A 26,230-nucleotide genomic window follows, 5' to 3' on the forward strand; every position below is an offset into this window, starting at 1 on the left:
CAAGGTCTCCATTTGAAGCTACGAACAAAGAACATTTGCCTGCTTTACAACCTGGTGGCATAGCGAAAACGTTATTGGTCTTGTGATAAGTCTGCCGAGATATATACCTATTTTTACATAAAGAAGCGTATTTTTATATATATCCAAGTCTGGTGTCCGTTTCTGGGGGGATTGATGTATTTACTGTGTGTATGATTGTAAGTGCTTAACCAACAACGCCTGAGGAATCGCCTTGGCTGCTCACGCCACGCACCTAGAGGGTGAGCAAGGGTCATTCGCGAGGGGTTATCCTGCGCCCTGACGTGGAGGAGAGGGTTCCTGCTTGACACAAGGGCAACCTTGCGCCAACCAGAGATCCCCGACTCTAACATTGTTGGCAGCGGTTGGGATTTCGGATTTGCACTTGTAATTTGCATACAGTGAATTATTAATCACCAGATAGTGAGAGCAGACCAAATAACGCAGCCACAGGTTTGTAATTGTTGAACTTTGTTGAGACATCTGCCATTACTGCAACCATGCCTGGCTCGCACTCCGCTGGAAGAGCACTCTCTGTGATTTCTGGAATAGATCAGGTGGATTGGGAGAGACTGGAAGGCTACACGATGGAGCAATTGAAAGGCTACAGTGTACAATTCAGAGTCCCCCATGCTGGATGCAAGAGGAAGCCCCAGTACACCAAGGCGTTGAGAGCCTGGAAGGAGTCACGAGACCTACGGAATGCGGGGGACATCGTTCCACCCGACAACCTTGAGGAACCCAGCAGAGTCCGGTCACCAGAGGAGCTGGCAGACAGGGCAGCCGACAGGGCGCATGCAATGGAGATGGCAAAGTTGGCAGGACAAATGGAAATGGAAAAGCAGAAGTTGGCCCTGGAGGCACAACAACGCCAAATGGATCATGATATAAGATTGAAGGAGTTGGAGCTGAAGGCGAAAAGTTTGGACACCGCTCCTTCTGGTGGCAGCACTCCACCAGCGCAGGTAGAGTCCAAGGTGTACATCCCCAAAGATGTAGTAAAGGAGTATTTTAGAAAGGATGACATAGGGCAGTGGTTTAGAGCCTACGAGGTGGCCATGTCCTCACACCGGGTCCCTGAGAAAGACTGGGGAGCGGGGTTGTGGGGAAGGTTCCTTGCGGAAGGGCGGGACACACTGTTAGATTTGCCCTTAGAAGTCCAGACCTCATACCCCCATATGAAGGAAGCTTTAATGACCAGGTATGGGTTAACTCCTGAGCTATATAGACAAAGGTTCAGGGAGACCAAGAAGATCCCTGAGAGTACGTATGTGGAGTATGTGACCTTTTTCTGCAGAGCGCTGGATGGTTGGGTGAAGGGTAGCAAAGTGAATGATTATCAAGGGCTGCTTGATTTAATTGCATAGGAGCACTTGTCCAGTCAATGTTTTCCTGAGCTACGCCAGCACCTGATAGATAGCAAGCTGTCCAACCCGAGGAAGCTTGCTGAGGAGGCGGACCGCTGGCTCAGCACCAGGGTCCACAAGGGTCAAGTGGGAGACTCCGCCAAAGGTGGGCAGGGTCCCCAGCAGAAGAGTGGGGGGGACAAGGGTAAGCAGAAGGGGTTCCAAAAAGGCCCCCAAAGTAATTCCCAAGGGAACCAGCAGAAGGGTTCTCAGCCTCCCCCACCCCCGCAGCAGAACGGGGCCCCGACAGGTAGACCTGTTCCAAAGGGGCCCTTCAATTGTTATAGGTGTGGTGACCCGGGTCACATTGCCTCTGATCCTAAGTGTCGCCTGTTTGGTAAGACCGCCCCCACTGGTGCTCCACCCCGGCAAGTAGCTAGTGTTAACTTTGGGGAGGAGGTAGCAGTCCAGGAGGGTGGGGGTCCCGGGCAGATGACCCTAGTCTCGCTAGGAGACAGTGAGATGGTCCCTGTAACCTACCTGCCCTCTAACACTAAGAAATATGGGCAGGTGGTGACCATCAATGGAAAGAAGGTTGAGGCTCTTAGAGATACGGGAGCCAGCGTGACCTCGGTGAGGCAACACCTGGTGTCTCAAGAGCAAATTGTACCCAATGCCTACTGTAGGGTTGTCAATGCTGACAACGTAGAGAGTCGTTGTCCAATGGCTCAAGTTCCCTTTGAGTGGGGGGAGGTCTCTGGTACTCTACAAGTCGCTGTGAGAACTGACATGCCTGTAGACTGTCTGCTAGGGAACGACCTGGAGAGTTCCCCTTGGGAAAAGGTGGAAAAGACCACGCATCTGAGGATGGTGGGTCTACCCGACTGGGCGTGCGTGACCACCTGGTCCATGGCAGCCAGTAGGGGTGTTGAGAGGGTCCTGGAGCCTGAGGGAGAGGTCCAGGAACCGGCCTTAGGGAGAAGGCGCAGGAGGCGCGGGAAACCGGCCCCCGAAGTTCCCACGGCCCAGGAGGAAGTAGACCCTGAGGGGGATGCTCTGGAGCCTACCGGGGAACAGATTGCCGAACTGGGAGATCTGCCTGAGCTGACCCATTGGCAGCAAGAAGGAGGTCCCTCCAGGGAGGAATTCTGCAGGGAGCAGAAAGAATGCCCTTCTCTCGTAGGTATGCGGCAGCAGGCTGCAGACCAGGCCAATGGTGTTCAGGCCAAAACACACTACGTGTACTGGGAGAGTGACCTCCTGTATTCCGAGCCTAAGGCTGCTGAACCTGGGTCAGCCCGTGTGCTGGTGGTACCCCAGAAGTTCAGAACCTTCCTACTGGGGCTGGCTCACGATGTGCCTTTAGCAGGACATTTGGGGATGGACAAGACCTATGACAGGCTTGTCACCCACTTTTACTGGCCCCAAATGCATAAGAATTCAGATTCCTACTGCAGAACCTGTCAGACTTGCCAGGCAAGTGGTAAGAGCGGAGGGAAGCACAAGGCTCCTCTGCAACCTTTCCCTGTGGTCGGTACGCCATTCCAACGAGTGGGTATTGATATTGTGGGGCCTCTGGACCCCAAGACAGCCCTGGGCAACAGGTTCATCCTGGTCTTGGTGGACCATGCCACCCGGTACCCTGAAGCCATCCCGCTGAGGACAGTGACGGCCCCCGTGGTGGGACGGGCACTGATGGGAATTTTCTCCCGAGTGGGATTCCCTCTAGAGGTGGTGAGCGACAGGGGGACCAATTTCATATCCACATATATGAAATCCCTGTGGAAGGAGTGTGGGGTAACTTACAAGTTCACCACTCCTTACCACCCCCAAGGAAATGGGTTGGTTGAGAGATTCAACCGAACCCTCAAAGGCATGATCATGGGCCTGGACGGTCCAATGAGGCGTAAGTGGGACGTCCTCTTGCCATGCCTGCTCTTCGCTTACCGAGAGGTGCCGCAGAAGTCTCTAGGGTTCAGCCCCTTTGAGCTTCTGTATGGTCACCCGGTAAGAGGACCTCTGAGTTTGGTAAAGGAAGGCTGGGAGCAATCTCCCAGGAAACCTCCCCAGAATGTATATAGTTACATGCTGGCCTTCCGAAACCAGACTCGGCGTTTCAGGCAACTTGCTGAGGCAAATCTGGAAGCCAGCCAGGAGGAGATGAAGCGGTGGTACGACCGGAATGCCACTCTGGTAGAGCTTCAACCTGGACAAAAGGTGTGGGTCTTGGCCCCAGTGGAGCCTTGTGCACTTCAGGATAAGTGGACAGGTCCATTTGAGGTTGTGGAGCGCAAAAGTCCTATCACCTACTTGGTGGACATGCGGTCTCCCAGGAACCCTTTGAGGGTCCTACATGTTAACCGCCTTAAGCCCCACTTAGAGAGGACCGAAGTGGGCATGCTGCTGGCCCCTGATGATGGAATGGAAGAGGAGACCGAGCCTCTTCCTGACCTCTTAGTGGCCTCTGAGAAAGATGGGTCAGTGGATGGAGTTAACCTCTCACCCACCCTGACGCCCGAACAACAGGAGGATTGCCGCCACTTGCTGGGACAGTTTTCCGACCGATTCTCCCTGGTTCCTGGTGTCACAGATTGGTGCGTCCATGATGTGGACACAGGAGACAGCTTACCTGTGAAGCACAAGGCTTACAGAGTAACTGACAGGGTCAGAGCTTGCATCAAGGAGGAGGTCTCCAAGATGCTTGCGCTAGGGGTGGTTGAGTCCTCCAGCAGTCCTTGGTCCAGCCCCGTGGTCTTGGTCCCAAAGGCTGCTGCGCCGGGAGCCACACCTGAACTCCGGTTCTGTGTGGACTACAGAGGACTCAATTCAGTAACGAAGACTGACGCGCACCCCATCCCCAGAGCTGATGAGCTCATTGATCGGCTGGGGGCTGCCCGGTTCCTCAGCACGTTTGATTTAACGTCTGGGTACTGGCAGATCGCCTTGACCGAAGGGGCCAAAGAGAGGTCAGCATTCTCTACTCCAGATGGGCACTTCCAGTTCCGAGTCATGCCATTTGGAATGAAGAATGCCCCTGCCACCTTTCAGAGGTTGGTCAACCAGGTACTGGTTGGGCTGGATGCGTTCAGTGCCGCCTACCTGGATGACATCGCGGTGTTCAGTGCCACCTGGCCCGAACACCTGCGCCACCTCTGGGAAGTGTTGATGGCTCTGCGCCGAGCAGGCCTCACGATCAAGGCAAGCAAGTGCCAGATCGGGCAGGGTTCCGTGGTGTACTTGGGACACCAAGTGGGGAGTGGCAAGGTGGCACCCTTGCAACCCAAAATCGAGACCATCCTGGCTTGGGAACCCCCCAAGACGCAGACCGCAGTGAGGGCCTTCCTGGGGCTCACTGGGTACTACAGGAGGTTTGTCAAGGGCTATGGAACGATCGTTGCCCCCTTGACAGAGCTGACTTCCAAGAAGCAGCCCAGGAACGTGATTTGGACTGACACCTGTCAAAGCTTTCGACACCCTGAAGACTGCCATGTGCACGGCGCCCGTGCTCTTGGCCCCTGACTTCTCCAGGGAATTCCTAGTACAGACAGACGCTTCAGAGCATGGTGTAGGGGCTGTGCTCTCACAGATGACTGAGGAGGGCTGGGACCAACCCGTAGCCTTCATCAGTAGGAGGTTACTTCCACGGGAAAGTAGGTGGAGTGCAATTGAGCGAGAAGCATTTGCTGTGGTCTGGGCGCTGAAGAAGCTAAGACCCTACTTGTTTGGGTCTCACTTCCGGGTTCAGACGGACCACAGGCCCCTCAGATGGTTGATGCAAATGAGGGGTGAGAACCCGAAGCTGTTGAGGTGGTCCATCTCCCTACAGGGTATGGACTTTACGGTGGAACACCGTCCAGGTACAGATCACGCCAACGCTGACGGTCTGTCCAGGTATTTCCGCCTTAGTGACGAGGAACCCCCTGGGCAAGGGTAGTTCTCCCCACATTTCAGCTGGAGGGGACACGTGTTAGACCTGGCACCTTGGCGTGGGTTTCCCTTCCACTTTTTGATGGTGTGCCTCGATTGTTTTGCTGGTGTTGTCCGCTCAGGGCACTGCGCCACGGCTAATCCGTGCCGCAGTGCAAGTGCTCCCTAGGTAAAGTGTACCTGTAATTGATGTTCATGATTGGTTTATTGGATTCACTGTCAGTCCCCAGTAAAGTGCACCAGGGGTGCCAGGGCTTGTGAATGCCAATGCTGCTGGTGGGCTTGCAGCGCTGGTTGCGCCACCCACGGAAGCGGCCTTGTAAAGTGTGTCTAGGGTCTGCCATCCGCAGACCCTGTGCGCGGTCCGGGACCGTCGCGCTGACTGCGCAAGTGCCCCCACTTGCCAGTCCCTAAACCTTCCCTTACCTACATATTAGCCACCCCTCTGGTAGGCCCAAGGGCAGGGTGCATTGTAGGCATAAGGTAGGACATGCCCTGATGTGTGTGGCATGTCTTAGTAGTGAATTACAGCCATTTCCGTTCTTCACTATTGAAGGCTACCTGCTCTCCATAGGCCAGAATGGGCTGCCGGGATCACGCCAACGCTGTGACCCCAGTAGACTCAGAGAGCATGGTAGAAGTGTCAAGTTTAGTATGCCTGAACTCAGGATGATAAAATACTTCTTGTAGTCAAGTTTATTTTAATATCCTGGGTTTGTAAATACTACTTTTAGAAAGTTAGTATTTACTGACCTGACCATCTCAGTCCGCCTCTGCTGTGTGTGTGTTCTGCCTAGCAACAGTAAGGAGCAGGGTGGGGGGATCCCCAGAGACAGGTTGGCTGCCAGGTGGTGGGTAGAGAGGTGACACCTGGATGGGTGGGAGGAGTACACCTTGACTCTTGAATAGCCCTGTGCTCTGCCACCACAAAGCCGGCGCCACCCCCTGTGGGGCGGCTGATGTCTCTGCCCTGCTGCTGAAAGGAAAGAGCAGAGTCACCATAACAAAGTGCTCCAGAACTGGACTGAGCCAGGCCTAGGCCCCCTGGCGCTAAAGAACAAAAGAATCATGGTATAAAAGTAGGAGCCTGGCTCCTAAGAAATCAGAATCCTGTTTACCACAAAGAACCTCTGCCCGACTAGGAGAAGAAGACGCTGGAGGAGCTGGCCTGCTGCTTGCCTTGCTGAGAAAGGAGAGGAAGAGACTTACTGAAAAGACTTTGCTACTTTGTGCTTGAACATTCTCCAAGGGCTTGATCTGAGCTTGCCCCCTGAACTGAACCCCAGGAACAGTGGGTTCTCTGTGCTTCTTGCTCGTCCTCCAATTCGAGCCGTGTGTGCATCCCGCTGGAAAGAGACTGCGCCCCTCATCGCCCCTCCTAGGGCCGTGACACTCAGAAGCTTGCCTGCCTCAAACCCGTGAGAGCCCCGCTCCGTCCAGAGCCGCTCTCTGTCCCCGGGCCAGGCCGCCTGCATCCCTGTCACCGCCTGCTACTGGAGCGCGCTGACCGTGCTATCACCCCTCCCGCCGGAAACCGTCCGACGACTGTGATCTACGCCGGGTCAAACAGCTGCACTGACCGTGCCCTGCGACCCCGCTTCGCTATCCCCGGACATCTCAGGCCGCGCCGCCCCCGTTGTGGAGACCCTCCTGCACCGCCGTGCTAAAGGGTCGCTGGCCGCGCCTGCCTACTTGCCCACACCTGCTGATTGAGGACCCAAGAACACTTCCCAAGCTGAGAGTCGCACCGACCTGTGCCGACTCTCCACATCACGAAAGAAGTTCCAGTATCGGGCTCGGGGCCCGCAACGCCTTATTTCCCCGTTCGCAGGAGCCGATCTCTGTGAGTACTGGAACCACAAGTAACATTTGCAAGAGACTACAAGGTCTCCATTTGAAGCTACGAACAAAGAACATTTGCCTGCTTTACAACCTGGTGGCATAGCGAAAACGTTATTGGTCTTGTGATAAGTCTGCCGAGATATATACCTATTTTTACATAAAGAAGCGTATTTTTATATATATCCAAGTCTGGTGTCCGTTTCTGGGGGGATTGATGTATTTACTGTGTGTATGATTGTAAGTGCTTAACCAACAACGCCTGAGGAATCGCCTTGGCTGCTCACGCCACGCACCTAGAGGGTGAGCAAGGGTCATTCGCGAGGGGTTATCCTGCGCCCTGACGTGGAGGAGAGGGTTCCTGCTTGACACAAGGGCAACCTTGCGCCAACCAGAGATCCCCGACTCTAACAGCGATCTATGCAAAAGTGTGTAATCTGCAGCTCATATGCCTCGAACGCCATATTTTCTGTGCGTACTTCGAACAGCAAATATAAATAGAAAGCACTTTTAATTGTGTTCTATGGCTGCCTCAATGATCCAGGACTGATAATTAAAGAGAACAAAGACAGAAAAGTCACATAGACTTATAAATAAAGTATGTATGCATTAGTTATGTGTCAAGAGGAGGTCTTTGCAGGCTCTTTAAACAAAACGCAGCAGGCATTTTTCTTTTGGCAACCCTACTTTATATTCCATTTCATGAAATGCATTCTCACACTACAGCATTAAATGTAGAATACAAATGTAAGGAATAGGCAGAGTGGGGACCCAGAGGGTACTGGAACCAGGAAAAAAAACATAAGCCTCTGTAACCCGTTTACCAAGGCATGTAAATATGCAAATGGTCTTTAAAGACCTGTGAAAAACTCGGGCCTGCTGGAGATAAGACTCCAGACACTGCCCAGCTGAGCTCAGTGGCGTAACAACATTTGAGGGGGCCCTCTGCAAGATGCATGGAGGGGCCCCCGCTCTGAAGTCTACCAGGAGCTCTCAAACGAGTACCCCCCCCCCCTGCAACTCAACCCCCACCGCACCGCCGGGGGCCTGTGTTACTCCACTGCACCACTATCCTGCAGGCCTGTGCCTCCAGCTGGGTGGGACTTCCAGTGCATCTCTGCCTCCCTCTTGCAGATCTCTACCTCCAGTGGGGCTTCAGCTGGGTGGGACCTCCAGGGTATCTGGGCCTCCTTCCAGCCAGCGTTTGTTTCCACTGAGACTGTTCCTAGCTGACTCCAGACAGTGCTGCTGTGTCACACACATGCCCTCAGAAGATGCACACTCCCCCAGGGAGTCTCACTGAAGTCCAAAGCACTTGTGCCAGTCGGTGCCAATGTCCCTCTCTCCATCACCCTCTGGTTCTTTCCAGATGGACTCAGTTCTATCCCCTAGTAGTAAGACAGGCTTGTGCTAGGGCACAGCTTTGGCTGCCATTGCTGCGAAGGAGAGCGCCCGAAGACTGTGCCAGCACACTGGCAATAGAGGCTTGTGCATGCCACCATCTCTTCAAGAGCGGGCAAAGGGATTTATTATGACACAATGAATTGCCAATTAAGTTTTGATAAAGAGGCTGAAGCAAGTTCAACTCCACCAATGACCGGGTGCATGACCCTAGCACGCGTAGTGAGTCCTCTGCACTGGTGTATCACGGCAGGTTCGGATTACCAGCCAAGGCTGGTCTGTGCCCTCCCTGGACTGTTTTATTTCCAGCGCTAACACTCTTGGCTCACTTCCCTGGCCTTGGCTCACCTGCTCCGCCATATGTGTAAAAAACTAATCTACACTTTATTTAGACGTAGTTTCCTGCTCTCCCTCCACTCACCCGGAAGTGAAGGTTAATAAGGCTTACCTGCACTTCTTAGTATTCACCTGTGCAGGCCCTTCATCTCACAGGGGCGTTTCTGCGAAATTATATTTATAGCTATTTTACCGACTTGATCTCCAACCGAACATGATGCAATGCCACAAGTCAAGTGAGACGGAAGCTATCCGTATTTCTGTTTATCATGCTGCTGGAGAAATAACCCTCTCACCAAACAAAGCAACAACGCAAACCCTTTAATTTCTCATAGCCATATCACTGCCCTTGGAATTTCCAATGCCTCCCCCCTGCCCCATGGCCTGTTTTGGATCGCAATTGGTCCACTATGTAAAAACCCTAGGTTTCTTAATCAACCCCCCGTCCCCCAAATTTTTTGCTCTGTTAAAATGTGTAGAGATATAATAATTAACATGCCTAATCTCAGTCCGAATCTCTTAAATATTGTTAGATATTTACAACAGCTTTAGGAGCTGTGGGGTGTCCTGTTCAGCCCGAGGTGGTCAGGGGTCAAGTGTCAGGATGGAGAAGCAGTACGTGCAGACTTACACCTCGCCCGGTACTCTGCCATTAGCCCCCACCCGAGGCGCTTGGCATTAGCATGAGAATGCAGCTGTTTAGGTTTCTGGTGGCCGGGTATTCACTGGACTGTGCTGAGGGGCCCCCTGGAACTTGCCCCCCCAGCAACGCGGGGGCTGCAGGGGCCTGTGTTATGCCACTGGCGGAGCCCCCAGCAGCTCGAGTTGCACTGCAGCAGCCCTGGCTGGAGAGTGGACACAGGACGGGGGGGGAAGAGGGAGGGCTTGGGCAGAAGTGTGACTGGGAAGGCGCGACCCCCTTTGCATCGCTCCACGGCCCCCCTGGGGGTCGCGCCCCACAGTTTGAAGACCCCTGCCCTAGTGGCACATCATCCGCACCCCCCCTCCCCGTGTCAGAGGTGTCATCATCGTCTACTGGTGTAGGAGATGGTGTAGGTGAATGAGGTGGTGGGGGAAGAGGGGGTGGAGGTGATGGAGGAGGATGTGGTGGGCAAAGGACTAAGAGGGGATGTAGCAATGTCCCTCTTCTTAGGTGGTGGAGCAGGTGTAGGCTTGTCCAGTGGTCTATTCCTGGAGCTTAGTGTCATTTGACCAGTTTTAGGGTCTTTAACCAGAGTTTTTTGTGCAAGGTCTGGCCGAAAAAGCTCTTCTGATGAAGGATGGTTTTTCAGCGTGGAGTGTTTCGGTTCCGAGGGCTTTTTTGGCACCGGAGCGACCTTGGGTTTGGACCAGTGTTTTGCAGTCTGTTTTTTTGGTCCCGATGATTTTTTCGGCTCCGAAGAGTGAGAGTCCGAAATCTTGGGGAGTGGCTTCTTGGTCGGCTCAGACAGTTTTTTCGGTGCCGGCGAGTCAGTGCTTGCTGCTTTCGGTGTCTAGGGCCTGGAGGTGAAAGCAGCGGTCAACATGGAGGAGGAGGGTGGTTTCTCTTTCGGTGCCGAAGATTGAGTTTCAGCACCAGACGCAGGCTGACTCGAGACAGTCGCCTGAAGGCTTTGTAGGCTTCTTTGCCAGGCCCGCGGGCGGGGCGTGGGAAGCGGTGTGTCGGTGTGAACCTGGGCCCGAAGGTGTGACCGAAGCCTTTTTTGTATGGCGGGGTCAGGGTCGATGTCTTTACTTACGACACTCTGCGCAGAGTGATTTCTTCGACGTCTGAGTCATAGCTTCGGAAGCGCTGACAAGGCCGCCTTCAATCCGCACTGGCACATCGACGCCCTCTTGGAAGATGTCGTCGGGGATTGCTGTCGACGAGCGAGCCATGGTCCTCCGAGCTCGCCGATCCCGAATGGTCTTCTTGGAGCGGAAAGAGGCACAAGCTGGACAGTCTCTGGCCTCGTGCTCCGGTGACAAGCAGAGGTTACACACCTCATGCAGATCGGTGTGGGGAAACTTCGACCCACATAGAGGACACTTCTTGAATGGAGTCCTTTCCATGAGCCAGGTGCTAAGGCCCAGGTAGGCCCGAAGGCCTTCGTCGGCGACCGGAATCGAAGACTTCGACTTGGAGAGATGTCCGACGAGTAGGGTTCGCGATCGAGACAAAACCGTAAAAAGGGTGAAGGATTGCGCGTCGAAATGGAATCGATAACGGTTTCGAAGTAGAGTGCGAGAAACGCATCCAAGCCCGATGGCAGGGAAAAAACAATCTGAGGGTGGAGCGGATGCCCATGCGCACTATGATCCAAGGGAGGAGTCACCTACCTCGTGACTTTCAAAGACTTTCCAGGACAAATACAAATGGAAACATCCGGGCGATCTATGCTGTGTGTGTGATCTGCAGCTCATATGCCTCGAACATATATATACTTTGCCAATGCTTGTTTATTTTTCTGGCGTCCTCTTAGATGTGCAGTGACAGATGTGAGATGATCCTGTTGGGGGACTGCGGGGGGGGGGGGGGGGGGGGGGGGAGAATCACTGTTCCACTGGTCATTTGTTCCATGCACCAGGGGCCCAATAAACAAAGCAGCTGAGCTGTGCTGCTACTGCTTATTCATCCTCAACTCCACCAATAAGCTCACCTGCTAAGAGGGCAATCTAGCTGTGACCACCAAAGAGACCCACACAAGGAATGGCTTCTATCCCCGGGTGCCTCAAAGGAACAATTATGCTGCTTTAATTCTTGCATAACAAATACCATTCACACTGGGACATCAAAGGGACAATCATCAGATCCTATCTGGCCAGCGTACACCTGCAGCCCCATGCATTCACGTCTGGCTACCAATACAAGGACGTGGCCAGCACAGTCTGCTCTGTGACCGCAGGGGGCGTGGAGAGAAAGGTCTGCTCTGTGAGAGTACAGTGATTTTTGTGAGGGCTGCTGTGGCATGCATGCTTGTTAAGTGCACAATGGCATGCCATGCTGTGTAAGGCTTGCAGTGACATGCATGCTCTGAGAGGGCACACAAACTGTTTTTTGTCGCTGCTCAGTAAAAGGTACGGTGGCATGCATGCTCTATGACTGAGGGTATACTGACTACCATTCTCGATCACAGGAACTGGCGTTCAGGCTCTGAGAGGGTATGACCTGCATGTTCTGTGCATGAACGCTCTGCGAGGATATTAAGATTTACATCATTTGTAAGAGGTACATACATGCCAACAAAAGGCCCAATTCGCGTGGGAGATCTCAGATTTTTAAAGCTCAAAATTGCTTTATTTTAGGTGTCTCCAGCCTAAAATCTACTCTTTTATTCACGGCTAAAAAACAGAGACCAGCCTTAGTTTTAGGAAGCCGTTGTACCTAGTGGATCCTCACATCTCGCGTCTACCTGAAACCAGCTGCAGGGACCGCCCGACCCACCTGTCACTTGGACCTCCGCTGCCGTCTCTGTGGGAGACCGCCGTTAACATCAAGCCAGCAGGAAATCGGATTTTAATTTTTTTTATTGTATTGCTCATTTTGTTTACATCCTGCTTGTGCATTTGCTAGGAATTTACGATCTTACTGCGCTCTGAAGGATCCATGTGCGATAACGGCTGGGGCTGAGCGAGGTGTCCACGCGTTGCAGCTCAAACATGTCAGCGTCCCTGAGAGACTGAAGAAAGGCACCAAGTCCATGAAATGGGATAATGCAAGTAGGCGCTCTGCGCTGTGAGTGGGTGCGAATGTGCAGACTGTGCTCCGGAGGCGGCCCAGGGAGCCGGGCATCACTTGACTGGACCTGACATGGGCACTGGCGGGATGCCAGCAGGGAGGCAACCTGCGGCTACTTCTCGGCTGCCCTCACCTAAAAGTTCAAATCAGGGACAGATGCGGAACAGTCCTGTTGACAGGCATCCAGAGTATGTTTTACGTAGACATTGCAGGAACATATGTGCACGTGGGTATCATTAGCTCGCCATTTGGGAATGATGCGAATTATGTGCAATTCTTGGCATACTTGAGGTGCGCAGCATAGGAAACTTACAGTGAAGGGGCATTCACTCAGCAAAGCCACTAGCCATGTGCTGTGTATGTGGCGATCCTGACACTTCCCCTGCCCGACATTCAGGGCAATGGGAGACGCGCTGTAGTTCCGCTGTGTGAAATTAGGGTTCTGCACCCTGGCGTCTATAACTCACGACTTGAGTGGGCTCCACCACTACCTGCCGTGTTGCTATGCCGAGATGCACATGGGCAAGGTCACTGACAGCGCACTGAAGCTGTCACGCTGCCGGTAATGCCAGCGCCGGTGAGGGTTCAGGACCCAGGTGGGAGATCTAAGTTTAGCGCTCAAGGCCTGCTGCAGGTGCGCGCGCACGGGAACAGCAGAGCGAGGAGGGGACGAGCAGGGGCCGGAGGGGAAGGTCAAGTGCAGTCATGCCGAGCAGCCTGCAGAGGCTGCGGGCACTTGCCACCTAGAGTGATGGCCTCAATGTGACACACTACCCACTTATCTGAGGTGAGTTGTTTAGTTGCACTCGTGTATGGCTATAAATGTATGCATTCTAGAGGATATTGTGTCAAACCTGCTGGCTGTACACGCCCAAACTGATTTTTTTCTTTTATTTACTAATGTGAAACAGATGTATAAATTAAGGCAACTCACCATTGGTCCCAGGGGCGCATATGCGATGCATAATAAAAAATTAAAAAAACGTACCCGAAACCTGTCATTTTTGCATGGATTCAGCTCTTTGTGTAACATGAAATGCATCAAACAGGGCAAGTTACTGCACCAGGGCAACATTCATTAAACTAATATTGTAATCAGGTCGCTTTTTTTCTAGTAAGCTGAGCAATTATCTTTCCCCACTTTCCAAATGTGAACATTGGTACTAGATGCTTAGCAAAATCAGTCAACTTTTAACTGGTGCAACCCCCTTTGTGTACTGTGTACTTATATTAAATCTAGTTGCTTCATGCCCGACTCTGGAAAATATCGACAATGATACAAAACATTTTTTCTGATTTTATCCCAAGCGCAAACATTTCGAAATATTCGCCATGGAGCTGATCGGTTAGCTGGAAAAAGAGCATGCCTTATTTTTATACTGTATTGCTATGCCAAGTGATCTAAATGTGTGATCCTTGGCAAATCTTCTCCATTCTCTCTTTATTTCTCTTCGCTGAACAATGTTTATGTGGCTTGAATCCGGCAAAACCCGGAATAAAACATAAAACAACAAGCGCTAGCCATCTGTTTATACTCAGCCGCTTGTTTATATTTGCATCGCGCTTTCACTTTAAGTGAAAGCGACATGCAAAAATAAACACTGGCCGAGTGAAAACAGATGGCGCCCATAAAGATAAGAATTTGCTTTGCGACAGCAGCAAAGCAGACGACCCAGTCCGGATCGGCCGAAGGAAAAGGAAAAAGGTTGTCAACAAAAAAAAACTAATTTCCAATCTCAGGCCACCGTTTAGCATAAACGGTGATGCCAGCCAATGAAAATGAGAGGCGGGGCTTCAAGTACTTCTCAAATCTACTCTCTTACAATATCTCTCGCCCAGCGAGCACTGCTTTGCACTGCAACGCCAGGCAAGACCTAATCAATCCAGAATGCAGGCAGAAAAAGCCCAGGCTGTGAGATTTGTGTCATGCCTGTGCCTTATTTAGAGGGCGAGACTGGTCTGCCTCGGTCCTAGTAGCATGATTAGGTCCACATTGACTCTTTAGAGCATCCCCTGTTAAGGTCCCTTCACCCCTATGCTGGAGCCATTAAGGCTGTGGGCCCTGAGTTATCAATACCTTTACAAGGGCTGTAAGTACCAACATTAGTGAAGACCTCACAAGGTCTGTGGCTCTTACTTCAGGGACTCGCCCAGCCACATTGCTCCCTCTAACTTAGTCAGTGGCCAATACTCCCCATTTCTACCTTCTACAGCCAGGTTGCGAGCTGGTATACTTACCTCATTGAAAATGCTTGGGGACAATTATGAAGATGTCAAGTATTTCCTGGTCACGGATAGCTTCTGTGATGCGGTGAAAGCCTCCATAATCATGGTGTCGTCAGAAGTAATGGCCCCACTGGAGAAGAGACTTATGGAGATGGCACAAGTATGCCTAAAACCCCATCGCACCGAGGAAAGATCTTCCTTGTCCCCTAGATTCCCTTCGCCCACTCCGAGAACCTGTGCAAACAACGCTCAAATCCTGCAGGGGTTGACCTGGATGCCTTCCAACTGCCTTTCACCCCCCACCCCCCTGCAGTCAGAGGCCACTGCAGGAGAGTCTGGTCTCAATGCTTCCACCCACCACCAACCCCCCCCCCCCCAACACACCCTCCGATGGTTCTCTTGTGGGGTCAGGTGGGGATTCTGACCACGACCGGACCTAACGCCCTTCCTCCAACCTGCCCTATGACTCAGTACCTACTAAGGACACTCCAAGGGAATCCAGTCAGACCTCCTGAGGCGAAGAGCTCTTGCACCGCCACTCCTAGGAGATGGTCCCCTGCAATAAAGTGGGCAGGTATGTGGTCGGTTGTGAGAAAGTGCCATCTTACTTGCATGGTATGCCCCCACTTTATGCTTAATTGCTGAATGTACTTTGAGTGTGCCCTGGACTCCTGCCAATCAGGTGCCCAGGGCCTATGTTCCTTCCCTAAAACACAAAACCAAAATTGGCAAACCCTGGTCACATGTCGGCCCCTGGTAAATGGTACCCTAGGTACCCAGGGCCTTGTGACCAGGGAAGGCCTCTAAGGGCTGCAGCACTCATTTGTGCCACCCTTAGAGGCCCTGTACCCTTACACACACACACACACACTGCCCTTGCAGGCTGGGTGTCTGGGTACAAGACAAAACAGAGTCGACATGGCACACATCCCTGTGAGCCATGCCCACCACCTACAGTGCCATGGCATACATCAGCCACCCCTCTAGCTGGGTGCCCTATGCCAGTGGTGTGGGCGCAGGAGCCCTGTGCCCCTACAGTACCCAGGTCCATTCCTGGGCACTGTAAATGCAGTGCTGCCATTGAAGAGCACATGGTGCTGAGAGCTCGTCAAACACGAACTCCACAGCACCATAATGGCAACACTGAAGACTGAGAAGTTTGGTATCAAACTGCTCAGCACATTAAACCTGCACTGATGCCAGTGTGGGATTTAATGTACCAAACACCCTACAGGGTATCTTAGAGATGCCCCCTAAAACCTAACCTTCAATCCACGTCTGTTCTGAGATTGCCTAGGCTGCCACACAGCAGACATGTTGCTGGACCCCTGGGTAGGAGAGCCCCTGCTCTCTTGGGCCTGCAACAATGTACATCCTGGGCGAGGTACTAAATCTCCTCCCCCAGGATGGGCAGGGGGAAGTTTCAAAGGCATGCCGCCTCTGTGAGCTTCCCCTGGCCACTGCAACCCCCCACTCTGGCGGGAAGCTTGGCCGGAAACCCCAAATAAGGACAGGGGATGTGCCAGCCTGCCAACCACACCCCTCAGGTGGGGGAGGCGAGGTGAAGCACATCTCCGGGCTCTCGCCATCTTGAAGATGGGAAGCCCTGCCCAATCAGGATTAGGCTACTACCCCCTCCCACAGGAGAAAGGCAGGATAGGGGATGTACCCACCCCAGGACAGGGACCCATTGGTCCCTGCCCTTCACCTACCTGTAACGCCCCTACATCTAGTATTTAGGGGCACCCTGAACCTTCCTTCCCCAGATTCCAGATTCCGAAATCCGAAGAAGAGCTAGAAGAAAAAAGACCTGCCATGCAGCTGCTAAGAAGAGGAAGAAATCTACTGCTTTGGCCCCAGCCCTACCGGCCTGTCGACCCTCGAACCTGCTCCTACACGGCATCTCTTGTGGCCAGCAACCTCACAAACCCCGGAGGACCTGGCTACCTTTTGACTCTAAACCCACTGGGACTCCCATGAGTAGAAGCTCTACTCAAAATCTACTTCTAATCCCTGACAGCAGCCCAGAACCGCAAACCAAGCCCACTCTACACCCGCAAAGCCTGGCCTGTGCCGGAGTGAACAAAGACCACGAGGACGACCCCACGGCGACTGTGACCCGAGTCCGGCACCCAAGCACCTCCCTCAACACTCCTGAAGAAGCCTGCAGCCTCAGAACCAGGTGCCCCCCCAACCGCAATCAACAGAGGGTAAGATTTCCCGACACAAAAAGGCACCCCTGCACCCGCACCCCCCTGTGCCCAATCCTGGGGTACCTACCTATCCTCCAACTACCCAACTTACCTCTCAAAGTGGTGGTGGCACCTGAAGAATCTACGTCCCCGAGCTTGCAGTCTTTTTCTAAACCGGAGATTTCCCATTTAAATCAATTGAGCGACCGAAGGCCCAAAAGCACCCTGCACCCAGCCGCCCGACTGGCCCTGGCAGTGTAACCTCTACACCCATCTACTTCCCCACTTGCCCCGAGTAAGTGACCAGGAGCCCAGCTCCCACAGCCGCGTGGCCTGCTAGTCAGCAGCCACCAACCAAGGCCCCCCCTACCTCTCATAGGATAACATTGGGCCTAACTCTCTGCACCCGGCCACCCTTGTGCCGCTAAGGGTGAACCAACTGTATCTACCTGACCCTGGGAGACCCCCGAGTCTATGCCCAGAACCTTAACTCTGCCAGTCAAGTACTTCCCTTTAAACCAATAACTCAATTTTCTCCATAGCGTAACATTGACTGGCTTTTCCTGAAATTTCTTCTAAGTGTGGACTTTTCAAAACTTAAAATATTCACCAAAAATCAGCCGAGTAACAAAAATGAAAATACTCACCTGCTCTTAGGTGAGCTCCCAGTGCTGGATCTTGGTGCCCAGCACTGACTCTGAAAAATACTTACAACTGTACTTACCAGTAACCCAATATTCTCCCATAGGAAATCATTGACTGTTTTTCTGTGGAATTTCTTCTAAGTGTCAATTTCTGCAAACTTTAAATATTCTTTAAAAATCGCATAATATCTGAAAACGTAATTACTTACCTGTTTTGGATAAAGGCCCCAGTACTGAGTCTAGGCACCCAGTATTGGATTACAAAAGTAACAAGAACATACTATACCTGCAACTTGAATTTTCTGCCATAGGAATCATTGACTGTTTTCCAAGTGTCAACTTTAAAAAAAAATATATATATATATTGTCTAATAATCATCACAGTAATTAAGTCGACTTTCATCACTTGATTCCAAGTACTGACCCAGGACTGAATCTAGGATCCAGTCCTGGAATTCCAAAAGCAATCCTAAAAGTAATCTGTGGAAAATAACTTGCAACTTCCATTGAACTCAATGCATTATTGTGTTTAGAATTGTGTTGCCTATTGCAACCACTTGTAACTTGCTACAAAAGTCAATTGCATATTGCAAAAGTATTTATATAAAGCATCTCATTTTAAGTATATTTTAATACCTATTGTTGGTTCTAAAGTAAAACAAGCATATATTTTTTTATATATAAACCATTGGCCTAGAGTTCAGTTATTGAGTGTGTGAGATCATTTGCTGGCTGAGTGTGTGCAACAAATGCTTTACACTGTCCTCTGATACTGCCTTACTGCTCGACCAAGCTACCACTTTAGAGAGTAAGCCTCTGCCAAACCTCTGGGGACTGTGGACTCTGTACACCCTGTACCTATTTTGGGAACTGTATATACAGAGCCACTTACTCACACCGGTAGGCTGTGCAAACCACTTAAATAAGAGGTCTGCTCTCGGCTCAGGGCCTTCCTTGGAGAGTAAGATGGTGGTCACGCCAACACATTCTCGACAGCCACCTTCTTGGCCAAATACATCAAAGACCCTAAGAAGGGCATCGGCCTCTCCTGGTGGTGGTGCCAAGATAAGCTCTTGGATATTACCGGTCCTTGGGCAAGAAATTGGGGGTGGGGGGAGGGGGGGGGGGGGGGGGGGGGGGGGGGGGGTCTGGCACAGTTCATAGACAATTGGCAGGCTCTTAAAGCCTATGTCTGGGTGCTTCTGGCGGTGCAAGGGTTCCACGTGGAGTTCTATGTGTCTCCTTTCCAGCCATCCCATTCCACCCATGCCACTCCTGTTCTCCGACCTGGAGGCCACTCTCATTGAACGGGAGGTACAGGAGCTCTTAACTAAGGGGGCGATTTGTCCTACCACTCCACATCCTTTAGGGTTCTTGAGCAATCTGTTTTAGGTACAGAAGCCGGATGGGGGTCAACACCCGGTGATCAATTTTCGTGAATTCAATGAGCGGCTGGTGTACCGCCACTTCAAGATGGAAGGGGATTCATCTCCTCTGCCACATCCTTCGGCCCAACAATTGGATGGTCCGGGAGGACGTCAAGGATGTGTACCTCCCGGTCCCAATTTTACCACTGCATCGCTGGTTTCTCCAGTTCCAATGGCAGAACCAAACTTTCAGATTCACCTCTCTTCCTTTTGGCCGGTCGTTGGCCCCTTGGTGATTCACCAAGGTACAAGGGCCAGTGCTAGAATGTCAGAGCGTGGGGAATGCAGATGATTGTGTACTTGTGTGAGAAAGTGCCATATTTCTTGCATGTATGTCCCCACTTTTTTCTGAATTGCTGATGTACTTTGGAGTGTGCCCTGGGCTCCTGCCAATCAGGTGCCCAGGGCCTCTGTTCCTTCCCTAAAAACTGTATTGAAGTCTAAACCCAATTGGCATCTCAGGCCACATGTCAGCCCCTGGTAAATGGTACCATAGGTACCCAGGGCACTGTGACCAGAGAAGACCCCTAAGGGCTGCAGCACTTATTGTGCCACACTTTGAGGCCCTGTACCCTGACACACACACACACTGCCTTTGCAGGCTGAGTGTCTTGGCACAGAACAAAACAAAGAGTCGACATGGCACCCATTCCTGTGTGCCATGCCCACAACACATTGCCCTGGCATACCTCAGTCACCCCTCTAGCTGGGTACCCTATGCCAGTGGTGTGGGTACAGGTGCATGAGCCCTGTCCCCCGACAGAACCCAGGTCCATTCCTGGGCACTAAGTGCAGTGCTGCCATTAAGAGTATATGGTGCTGGGAGGTCGTCATCACGTACTCTACAGCACCATGATGGCTCCACTGAAGACTGAGAAGTTTGGTATCAAAATTCTCAGCACATTAAACCCACACTGATGCCAGTGTGGGATTTAATGTAGAATGCATGACAGAGGGCATCTTAGAGATGCCCCCTGAAACTAACCAACAACCAGCATCCTGACTGAGAGGCTGCCTAGGCTGCCACCCAGCAGACATGTAGCTGGCCCCCTGGGTAGAGAGCCATCCACTCATGGGCCTGCAACAATGCACATCCTGGGCGAGGTGCTAGGTCTCCTCCCCGGGGATGGGCAGGGGAAGCCTCAAAAGGCATGCCTCCTTTGTGAGCTTCTCCAGGCCACTTGCTGTACTCAGCAACTGGCCCCCAACGGTTCTGACCCCCACTCTGGCGGGAAGATCGGCGGGAAAACCCAAGTGAGGAAAGGGGGTGTGCCAGCCTCTGCCAACCCCACCCTTCAGGTGGGGGAGGCGAGGTGAAGCACAACTCCGGGCTCTCGCTATCTTGAGGCTGGGGAGCCCTACCCAATCAGGACTAGGCTCCTGCCCCCCTCCCACTGGAGAGTGGCAGGCTAGGGGGTGTTCCTACCCGAGGGAAGAGATGCATTGGTCCCTGACCTTTACCTACCTGTAACACCCCTAAATTTTGTATTTAGTTGTATTTAGGGGCACCCTGAACCTTCCGTCCTCAGATCCCGATTTCGAAACAAGAAGAAAGACCTGCCATGCAGCTGCTAACAAGAGGACACCACCAACTCACTTGGCCGCAGCCCTACAGGCCTGTCGACCCTCGAACCTGCTCCTGCTAAATCCCGGCGTCTCCTGTGGTCCGCAACCTCGAAAACCCTGGAGGACCTCACTGCCTTGTGACTAACCAACTGGCACTCCCACAAGCAGTGGTTCTGCTCAAACAGCAACCACCTCTGGTGCCAGCCAGGGACCGCGAATCCAGCACACTCTGCACCCGCCGAGCCCGGCCTGTGCCTGAGTGAACAAAGACCACGAGGACGTCCCCCCGGCGACTGTGACCAAGAATCCAGCACCCAAGGACCCTCCTCGAAGCTCCTGACGACACCTGCAGCCACAACTCCAGGGCCCCCCACAACCTCGATCAGCAGAGGGTAAGATTTCCCGACGCCAAAAGACACCACGGCACCCGGCGGCCCCCTGTGCCCAGTTCCTGGGTGCCTACCTAACCTACAGCTTCCCAACTTACCTCTCGAAGTGGTGGTCGCACCTGAAAAATCTCCGTCCCTGAGCTTGCAGCCTTTGCATCTTGTAGCTTCTCTATTGAAATACATTGAGCGCCCGATGGCTCAAAAGCACCCTGCACCTAGCCACCCGAGTGCCCCTGGAAGTGCAGCATTTGTCCTAAACTACTTCCCCGCTTGCCCTGAGTAAGTGACCAGGAGCCCAGCTCCCACAGCCGTGTGGCTTGCTAGTCAGCAGCAACCAACCAAGGCCCCCCTTTCCCTCATAGGATAACATTTGGCCTAACTCTCTCTGCACCCGGCCGCCCTAGAGTCACTGAGGGTGAACCAACTGTACCTACCTGACCCTGGAAGACCCCTGAGTCTATGCCCAGAACCTTAACTCTGCCAGTCGAGTACTTACCTGAAAGCCGATAACCTACTTTTTCTCCATAAGGTAACATTGACTGGTTTCACTTGGAAATTTTTCTGTCGAGTTTTGAAACTTTAAAATATTCACTAATAATCAGCCGATCAACGAAAACGAAATTGCAACCTGTTACCAGGAGAGATCCCAGTGCTGGATCTTGGTGCCCAGCACTGACCCTGAAAAGTAATTATAACTGCGATTTTCCGATAACCAAACTTTCCTCCATAGGATAACATTGCCTGGTTTTTGCCAGAAATTCTTCTAAGTGTCGATTTTTGAAACATACAAATATTCCTTAAAAATCGCCTGTGTAACAAAAACAATTTCTTTCAACTGTTCACAGGAGATGCACCAGGGCTTAAGCCAGGATCCAGCCCCGAGTAAAAAAAAAACCTATGCGAAATAATTGATAGCCTTTACTTAAAAATTCCCATTGAGCTCAATGTTATAATTGTGTTGCCTATGGCAACAACTGTAACTATTGCATTTAAAAGTCTATTGCTTATTGAAAGTATTCAACTAGAGCATTTCATTCTGAGAAAGTATTTTGATACCTACTTGTGGTTCTAAAATAAAACTATATTTTTATATACAAAACAATTGGCCTAGAGTTCAGTTCTTGAGTGCGTGAGACCATTTGCTGAGTGTGTAAAAAAAATGCTTTACACAGTCCTCTGATACTGCCATACTGCTCGACCAAGCTACCACTTTAGAGAGTAAGGTTATATCTAATTTTAGCCTCTGCCAAATCTCTGGGGACTGTGGACTCTGCACACTGAACCTTACTTTGGTGCAGTATATACAGAGCCATTTTCTTACAACTTGGACGATATGTTGTTCATGGACCAATGCCCATAGACCCTCTATCGCCACCTTCGAACGGTGGTGGATCTGCTTCAGTTGCTGGGGTTCGTTATCAACCGAGCGAAGTCCAGACTCTTGGCCACCTGTTCAATCAACTTTCTGGATTTTGTAATTAATTCAGTGGACTCAACGCTGAGCCTGCTCGCCAGGAATGTAGCTAAGATCCAGCGCGAAGAAAGCTAGCAAAGCTACAAACCTCCGAGCCAGACTGCCAGGGTGGTAGGACTATTATTGTCCTCTATCCAGGTAATTTTCCTGGTACCCCTCCACTTTTGGGCCCATCAACGTCCCAAGGTGTCTCACCTTTATCGAGGCCTCAAGTACTCCCCTATGTTCCCCCTATCCGACAAAGCCAAGGAAAAGCTCAACTGGTGGCTCTCCAATATGGAGGCGCAGAATGATCACGTAATTTTTGGCTCGCAACCAGGTCTAGTGATCAAGTCAGATGCCAACAGTTCAGGCTGGGGGGACTAGTTGGTGGACTCCACCCCCGGAAGAGGATGGTCCACTGCAAAGCAGTCCCTCCATATCAACAGCCTAGAGTTGATGGCGGGTTTCTTTGCGGTCAGGTGTTGGACCAGGGACTGGGTGCAGTCCTGTGCCCTTCTCAAGATGGACAATGTGGCAGCGGTCCGCTACATCAACCATCCAGAGGTATGCGGTCCAAAGCCCTTGTGGATTAGGCCAAGAATTTCTGGAGCAATCTGTTTCAGTGACAGCAGAACATCATCTCGGATCGGCCAACCAAGTTGCGGATTGGCGATCGTGTCATCTTCGAGACGCAAGCCTCTGGAGACTGTTCCGAGCAATGTTCACGGCCCTTCTGGCCCTGTGGGGCTCCTTCACGATCGACTTGTTTGCGTCACGCCTCAATCATCAGCTTCCCTGGTATTTCAGCTGGAGATTGGATCCGGAAGCAGTAGCCACCGATTCCTTTCTCCAGGATTGGCCGGTGGAGCAAGTTTATGCCTTTCCCCCTTTTTGCCATGATCATGAGGCTGACTACTCGGGTGCACCGGCAGAATGTGGATCTGGTGGTGATCACTCCGGTGTTAAAGTTGCATGTGTGGTTTCCAGTTCTAGGGGACTTTCCTAGGTTTCTCCAAGCCGTCTACACCCATATCCCCATCTCCTGAACAATCCTGTCGGGAAACCTCACACCCTGGGGAGGAACGGCAGCCTCCTGCTTATGGTGTGGAGAATTACAGGTCTCAATGGCAAGTCACTGGCCTTTCGAGAAACGCAGCAGATCTCCTCGCTGAGCCTGGGCAGATGGTACAATCAAGAGGTAATGCTGGGCCTGGGCTCGATGGAGAAGTGGATGTCAGCAATGAGGTTTGGATTCGGTTGTGGCAGAAGCTCACGTCCTCAACTTCCTAGCCTCCCTCGCTTCAGATGGAATGGCTTATCACTCAGTCAATAGCTTTAGGTCGGCGATCTCGGCAGTTCCAGCGGTAGTCCCGGGTCTTTCAGTTGGGGAATACTCTTTAGTCAAGAATCTGCTTCGCAGGATTAGTTTATCCCTTCCGCCAGAGCCCAAGTATATGGATCTTTGGGACGTTAAGGTTTTGAACTGGTTGTCGGTTTGGCATAGTAACAAATACCTTTCTCAGAAGCAGTTATCTGCCAAGTTGGCCATCCTTCGGAGTCTAACCTCTTGCGGATGTCAGAAGCCATGATGTTATGTGATGTTTCTTCACTCCAGATGGAGTCCCCTTCCAAATGTCATTCTCAGGTGATTTCCTACCTGTTTTTAGGTCTCGCCTGAGCCAGCGCATGCGTTGCTCTGCAAGACATTTAGTAAGTGGGTTTTCAAAATGCTACCCACTGGCTTTTGCTGGCCTCAATCGTGCGTGTCCGCGCACGTGAACATGCACAGGCCATCTGGCTTTCTGTAATGGCTCATTAAGCCTTACAGCACGTGAATCCCCTCCCCTACCTTCTCCCACTCCCTCCTCGTCAGCTTCATTTTCGTGTTCCCCTTCTTCCCGCCCCCTTTGTTGATGTTCACTTGATCGCGATCAGTTTCACTTTCAAGGACGCCTGCGCTCTGTTGATGATTTGTATGCGCGAGAAATAATAAAGCGCACCGTGTTCGCAGCCCAGATGGCCCAACAGGAATGAAAAGCATCAAAGGATGTGGCGTTTCCACAAGGTTTTACAAGGTCACCTTCACACGGCTTGAAGAGGCATTCACCACACGTGCCTTCTTCACCCGGTGACGTGATTCCAGAGCTGTGCTCGTGGTTGGTCTCTAACTAGGAACACCCTTGAACGTTTCCCTCCCTTCTTCACAAAGCCAGCTTTAAACTCCCCAGACTGCCCCCCCACCCCCTGTAAACCTCATCCCAATCCTCGTCCCCTCGCCCTTGTAGCTGGCAGCCTGTCTAATTGAGTTAAACGCTTGCTGCTGAGACGTGCAGTAATTCTAATGCCTGACATGCTAACGGATCCTTATAAACTTCCCAAGTAGGTACGCTGGGTACTATTACATTGTGCAATAATAATTTTATTTACTATACACTGCTGTAAAAAAGGCAAGGCGCACAGGTCAGAGAGGGGCTAGGCTAAGAATGACCACATTGAGAACTACTAAATTGTTGCCATGCTGCTGTCTTAGCCGAAGTGATGGAATCAGTGCAAGCCTCTTTGCACCGCAAAACGGTAATGTAAATATTCTAGTGAGAGGCCTATAAGACACGAAGCAATTACTTAAAGGCTTCCTTTAAATGAGTCGCCCCTTTTTTATTAAATGGCTTTTAACATTAGCAATTTCTTCCTGACAAATTAAATGAAATTTCATTACTCTCCTTGAAATAATGGCATGAGATTGTCTGCAGTGAGCCTGCCTTAACCCTTAAAAGGTAGCGAACTGCGTGTGCGCGGCTCACAGATACAATCTCATCATATTGTGGTTCCTGTGCAAGTGTGTTTTTCAGTTTTCTTGGTTGGGAGCAATTTTTGCAAGCAACATGGTCGATTTTTGTGCCCAAACAAATCTGCAAAGGACTTATGCCTATGTAATTAATCACTAATGTTATCTTCTATAAAGAACAGGAAGTGAATTATTCACATCAGAGCACACTCCCAAGCAATGCTCATAGAAGTCACTCACAATGGCTGACCTTAATCATATATGAACAGGCAGCTGTCGTAACTTTGCTTGAATGAATATCCCAGTGTCTACTTTACAGCAGCAACCTAAATGTGGAAGATGTTTTTCCAACACAGTCCAGGACAGTGACCTTTACACATTTACCTCATGCATTGTCCTAAGCCACTTACGGAGTCCAACACAATATGTAGCACAGAGTAAACCAAGATGCAGCCTTCAGGTTCAGGTTCACAATTAAAGCACCGAAAAAAGACAGTAGAGTATTTGGGAGGATTAGGAAAGAAGTAGGCTAGAGGATAGGGTACTACATCAATTTCCACCTAACGTCTGATGCGAATCTGGGCACAAACACCTGTGCTGATTATGCTCGCTGGATCCCACAATTCACACACATTCTGATGCAGCACATTGAACACTCTGCACACATCTAATTTCCCACAAGAGGGCTCGTAGGTAAATGGCATATTTAGAACCGCTCTGTGCACTTGGACACTGTGCAGTGTCACCACATCTTGCAGGAGACGGCACATATGCTCTGAGTACTTAACTCCACTGCACTAGGCCAGCAATCAAAATTAAAGCCTAAATACTAGTATGAACAAGCATTGGCTTAGCCAATAGGTCTCGCTTTTGGGACCTTATACGTATTTAGTTACGCAGCACAATATCCTTGGTGCAACAACATCAACTGTTGCATCGCTAAACACTTATAAGATCCCA

At 51.4% G+C, this 26,230-nt stretch overlaps 1 protein-coding gene across 3 annotated transcripts in view; it reads right to left on the bottom strand.

The window, feature by feature from the left end:
- LOC146871121 (26S proteasome non-ATPase regulatory subunit 11) overlaps window positions 1-26,230 on the bottom strand; it is a 922,247-nt gene that overhangs the window by 327,757 nt on the left and 568,260 nt on the right. The gene's annotated exons all lie outside the window — the stretch shown is intronic.

This window comes from Triturus cristatus, chromosome 1_1, assembly GCF_964204655.1.
Source record: "Triturus cristatus chromosome 1_1, aTriCri1.1, whole genome shotgun sequence".
Taxonomy (NCBI): domain Eukaryota; kingdom Metazoa; phylum Chordata; class Amphibia; order Caudata; family Salamandridae; genus Triturus; species Triturus cristatus.